The following is a 6,000-nucleotide window of genomic DNA, read 5'->3' as shown; positions in this document are numbered from 1 at the left end:
TTTTTTTTCAAAACTGGCGCTCTTTTTTTGTTTATAGCGCAAAAAATAAAAACCACAGAGGTGATCAAATACCACCAAAAGAAAGCTCTATTTGTGGGAAAAAAAGGACATCAATTTTGTTTGGGTGCAACGTCGCACATCGCGCAATTGTCAGTTAAAGCGACGGAGTGCCGAATCGCAAAAAATGGCCTGGTCATTCAGCAGTCAAATTTTCTGGGTCTGAAGTGGTTAAGATTGATAGTAATGGTTCATTATACCCTGTACAAAACTGCAGGACAACAGCACAGTATAAATTAGTAAAATAATTTAAAGGTCTTTTTTTGATTTATTACTGTAGATTTGACAACTGTTCAGCCTCAGCTGAGTACTATAAACAGTTAATCCACAGACCTAGGAACACATGGTTTAGGAGTGGTTCGACATTGTCACTTTAAATGCAAGGGGAATTCTAGGGCAGCGGTGGGTGTGGCGTTAAGGTTCTGTGTTTCTTCCAGCTACACACAGCAGACTCAACGCCTGTTCTGCTTGGGTAAGAGCGTGTTTCTTTTTCTCTATTGTAATAATTGCAAGCATTAAATATTCTCTGTATTCAACATTTACCATAAGCGTTAGGCAGTGAAATGTAGGAGCCGGTTAGAACTTTTGTACGAATGCAATGACAAATGTGTGATGACATCTACTTTAATAAGGAGAGGGACCTCATTCACTGATATACTGATACAGCTCAAAAAAGTGGGAGATATGCAGTATTATCGGAAGAGCTGAGACGTGCATTTGACATCGCCAAGGTAAGGTTTTATAGATCTCTTTGTTTTATGGTTTAAAGTGGAAGAAAAGGCTACCCAATGGGATTGCATCCATCTGTGCTGTCAAAAAGTGAGGATGGTGTTGGAATTATTAGAGTACTGAATGGTGAATGCAAGAAAAATCAATCTTTGAAGTATAAACAAACTTTATACTTCTTAGATGCAGGGTTGCCAACCGCCAGTAAATTTACTGACAGATTGTAAAAATCAGTGATTGTTTTTTTACAACTGCCAGTAAATATCAGGGGCTGATAATTTCATGCTGTGTTAACTTTTTAAGTGTAAATCCAGCAAATTACTTTGTTATAGGTATTGTCAGTGTTTCTATATCATGTTTATACTGTTCAAATATTCACTGTGTTAGTTTTCAAAAAGAGTTCTGTAATTTCTGAAGTTGGCAGTAAAAAATGTTCTCCGCCAGTAAATTTTCCATGTTTTGTCAGTAAAACATGCTGTGGGAGGTTGGCAGCTCTGCCTAGATGAAGTTCTCCTGCGTTTAATACATATGCATTTTCTGATACATTTAGAGTATCTAATCTGCCCCTAGATGCACAGATTTCTATTTTTTCCAAAGGCAGCTAAACTGAATGTACCCAACCACGTTTGCCATTTAAATACTATTTAAAGCGGAGTTCCACCCTAAAGTGGAACTTCCGCTAATCGGATTCCTCCCCCCCTCCGGTGCCACAAATGGCACCTTTCAGGGGGAGGGGGGTGCAGATACCTGTCTAATACACCCACTACTGCACCCACTTCCGGGCTTAGATGGCCACAGAATAGCCGCAGATAACCGCCCCCCCCCCCCCCCCCCCCGTTGTGTTCTGGGAAACATACAGTTCCCAGAACACAACGTGGACCAGTGAAGACGTGCAGCGCGACTAGCGCATGCGCAGTAGGGAACCGGGCAGTGAAGCCGCAACGCTTCACTTCCTGATTCCATGACCGAGGATGGCGGCGGGGGCAGCCGAGAGACGAGCGATCGATTGGCTTCGGCTGCCGACATCGCTGGACCCTGGGACAGGTAAGTGTTCATTTATTAAAAGTCAGCAGCTGCAGTATTTGTAGCTGCTGACTTTTGATACTTTTTTTTAAGGTGGAGCTCCGCTTTAAAATCTTTGCTTGCATTTATAGGCATTTTGAAATGTTCTATAAATGCATATTATCTCATAAAAAATGCATGTTGGTGTGAAAAGGGTTGCAGGATCAACATATGTTAGCTATTTGGATGCTTGGACATAACAATTCTCAACTCCAAGCTGCTTCTCCTCACTGCCACTTTAAATCTAGGTGCCTGGGGTTATACAAGCCTTTTCTGCTCACAGACCAAGTGCTAAGAAGTAAGCCACCACACACCAGAGGGATCACTGGTGTCCACAATTATTAGGAAGGATATCCACAGCCCTCATCTAGGACTACCCCTGTAACACATATCACCCATAGGGCTTAGTCAGAAATACAACTCTGATTAAGCCCAATGGGTGAAATGTGTTAGAGGAGGCAGACCTAGATGAGGTTTATGTCAAGCTTGTGGATATCCTTCCTAATAAATGTGAACACAAGTGAACCCTCTGGTGGGCGGTGGCTTTCTTCTTAGCACTTGGTATGTTAGGTATTTGTTAGACTCAGATAAGGCAGACTGATCAGGTGGCATTATGCCAAGGTGGCATGCAAGTATATAGAGCAAAACACAAGTATCAAATTGGGCAATCTGCCCATGAGGCCTCTGCGTTCTATTTGTGCACTAAAAGCTGAACTCCAGGCAAGCTCCAGGCAAACAGTCAAATTCACAGATGAAACCCATATAAGGAAGCTGTTTCAGGTTTATATTTCTTGCCATCCAGTTCTGAGATTTGCACTGCTCTGCCACACAGCACAGCCCTGGCTGGCAGAGTAGAAGACCTGATTTTCCTTTGCTGCATTTAAGTAAAAATTTGTGTTTTTCACCCCCTCCCCCAGTCTGTGACTGTACAGTGAAAGGAGAACCAGCAGACAGATAAGCTCATCTCTCTGTCGCCTTTTTTATTTGCTCCTATCAGCAGGTTCCTTGCACTGCAGCACAGGTAATTGGCTAGTTGTGCTGCTTCTCCCTCCTTAACTTGAACTCTACTGTACAGGCATTGCAAGAGGGTAATACCGAGTCAAATTCAGGTACTGAATAGCTTGCTTAAAAAATATATTTAAAGCCGAACTTCACCCTAAAAGGGAAGTTCAGCTTTATGCCATCCTCCCCCCTCCTTTTCTATTTTTGGCACTTTTTGGAGGGGGGGAGGAGCAGATACCTGGTTTTGACAGGTACCTGCTCTCACTTCCAGGCAGATCCCTGTGGCGATCCATCGTCGTCGTCCCCCCCCCCCCCCCCCGCAACCTTCTGGAACATGTCAAGGGTCCAAGAAGGCTATAGGACCATTCACAAGGTGCAGTGTGGTTTGTGCAGTGAGCAGCCAGCTGTGAAGCCACCAGGAATTGCAGCTGACTGCCCACAGTAAACATATCCTGGGACCCGATGACCGATAAAGAAGTGGCTCTGGTGAGCACGGCGCCGGACCCCTGGACAGGTGAGTGTCCTTTTATAAAAAGTCAGCTTCTACAGTATTTATAGCTGCTGACTTTTTGCATGTTATTGTTGTGTGTGAATTTTTTTGAGAAAGGCTGAAGAACCACTTTTAACAGTGAGATCCAGCCAGTAACTTGGCATTAAAGAATTTGTTATAATATGTATAGATTTGCTTTATGTAACGGAAATGTGTAATATATCTAAAATGAATAGTTTTGTTAAATACATGTTGAGCTTTCTAACAGAGTTTACCCAGCTATCCTCCTTAGCCACTTCAGTACTTAGGTTGCCTGATTATTAAACCTCTTCCCATAATTTAATGGAATGTTTGGTAAAAAAAAAGATCCGGAAATTACCCTTGGTCTTTGCAACTACAGTAAACCATTGATCGCTAAATGAAAACAATCATCAGCCTCCAGGCCATCATAAGTTACTTTCTAACAACCTAACCTCTAGCGCATACCTATCATAAAATGTATTCCCTAAAGGAGTTATAAGATATGTGTAAATTTAAAGTACATGTTCAGCGTTCTAATAACGAAGTCCCGCGAAAATGTTTTTTTTTTTAAAGTCATCAGCTACAAATACTGCAGCTGCTGACTTATAAAATAAGGACACTTACCTGTCCAGGGCGCCCGCGATGTCGGCACCCGAGGCCAAACTGTCCCTCGGTCCTCGGATGCTGCCGCCGCCATCTTCGGTAAGGGAGTCAGGAAGTGAAGCCTTGCGGCTTCACAGCCTGGTTCCCTACTGCGCATGCGGAAGTCGCGCTACGCAATCCGGATGGTCCCTGCTGTCTCTGGGATCCATGTGTTTCCCAGGAGACAGCAGGGGGGGGTGGGGGGGGAGAGGTGTAGACCGCGGGAGTCTATGCCCGGAAGTGAGTGCAAATACCTGTATTACACAGGTATCTGCACCCTCCCTCCCCCCTGAAAAGTGCTAAATGTGATACCGGAGGGGGGGGGGTTCCGAAAAGTGGAGGTTCCATTTTTGTGTGAACCTCTGCTTTAATGGAGACGTAGGGCCAAAGCTCTTTTGGCCTACTTCTCCTGTGGGTCCCTGGAGTGCACCTAGTTCTGCACTCCTGTGAACCATGCTCAGCCAACAGTGGGCTAAAGTCCACTGTCAGCTTACGTCACTTGGCCGGTCCAGACTGGATCCCAACGTCCACCCAGATGTCTGGACTAGCAGCTGGTCTGGCCTCTCAGTGAGCCACTAACAGCACAAGCCAGCTGGTTCCAACCCCTCCATAGCCAGCAGTGAGCTCTGGAGGGGCAGATTAGGTCTTCTGCTCACTGAAGACAGGAAACCAAGCAATCAGTTGTCTTTTTTTTTTTTTTTTAGTAATCTTTATTTATTCAATATGTAAAAACAATACATAAGACATAGAGAACGGAAACCATAATAAAATGTAAAGGGGTCCGACTGACCATCCAACATAAGGAACATAAGTGCATATAATCTGCATGCGTAGTATTAATATAGATAAATCCACACACTTTGAATTGCCATATTCCTATCAACAAATCCCAGTATCGATTAACACCCATCTATATATATTTGCAACATAGAGGGTAATATCAGGGATAACCAATCTAACATAAGAGTACTACCAGAGAATGAAGAAACAATAAAGGAGAGGAACAGATGGAGAAAGGGGAACAAAGTAAGGAGGGCAATCAGCGATCTTTGCTCGCTCAGTTCTCGGGCTTAGAGGCGACGAGGGACAGATGTATCACCTGACCAATGCTAATGTTCCATAGACTTGAAAGGTACACTGCTCTAAGTGTATGTCCCATTCGAGTCATTAGTGTGCAGGTGTTGGAGAAGGTAAGTACAGACCTGCAGGCAAGAGGGGACTCTGTTCTGAGTGTTAAAGAATTAGGAAAAGGAGCTTGGCTAATTTTGTTAGAAAACTGAACATGATCCATATCTTATAGTTTTTTTAGGGATTTCAGTATCTGAAGACAGCTGACTTCTTTCCTCTGGAGACCAAATGCTTATTGTTACTACACGCCAAAGACCATATATGAATCTTACCAAACATTCCCTTAAATTATGGGACAACATCAAATATTTGGACAGTCTTGCATCATTTTATCTCCCATTGACCAAGTTTCTCGGAAAACCATCATTCTACCCAGAATTAGATATCATTCAACAGGTGTTCCTCATTGGACATCTGCTGCATCTATTACTTATTATCACCTTCAAATATAAAGTCATTCTTTGATGTACAGGAAGCCAGTAAACTCCCCAGGTCAGAAATATTCTGATACCTTTAATTTTAAACATTTACAAAATAACGCATGTGCAAACAATTCTGCAAATGTTCAATTCACAAAGAATTGTGCGCTAATAACTACTGTGGTAAAGTTTTGATAAGGCGGTAATTACCGCATATTTTCATGGGGTAATTTATCACATTGAGTTGGTTGCTAAGAGCGGGCCGGGGAGCCGACCACTATGTCCTTAACAACAGGCGACTCATCGGCTGTCAGGGGGTTCCCCCTGACAGCTGAATGGAAAGAAAACATGCTGACAATTAAAAAGTATGAAAAAAAAAAAAACAGCATGCCCCCCCCCCCCCATGCATACAGTATGGATTTTAAGGAGAACCCCACACCAAAATGTAAAAAA

At 43.2% G+C, this 6,000-nt stretch overlaps 1 protein-coding gene across 1 annotated transcript in view; it reads left to right on the top strand.

The window, feature by feature from the left end:
• Nucleotides 1-455: 455 nt before the first annotated feature.
• The window catches only part of LOC141112546 (receptor-interacting serine/threonine-protein kinase 2-like), a 106,925-nt gene continuing 101,380 nt past the window's right edge, over nucleotides 456-6,000 (top strand). Inside the window, exon 1 of the mRNA XM_073605464.1 lies at nucleotides 456-529. The gene's annotated coding sequence lies outside the window, so the exon portion shown is untranslated. The remainder of the gene's footprint in view (nucleotides 530-6,000) is intronic.

Source organism: Aquarana catesbeiana, linkage group LG11, assembly GCF_042186555.1.
Source record: "Aquarana catesbeiana isolate 2022-GZ linkage group LG11, ASM4218655v1, whole genome shotgun sequence".
Taxonomy (NCBI): domain Eukaryota; kingdom Metazoa; phylum Chordata; class Amphibia; order Anura; family Ranidae; genus Aquarana; species Aquarana catesbeiana.
The sequence above is the reverse complement of the archived record's forward strand: the minus strand, read 5'-3'. Positions and strand labels throughout refer to the sequence as shown.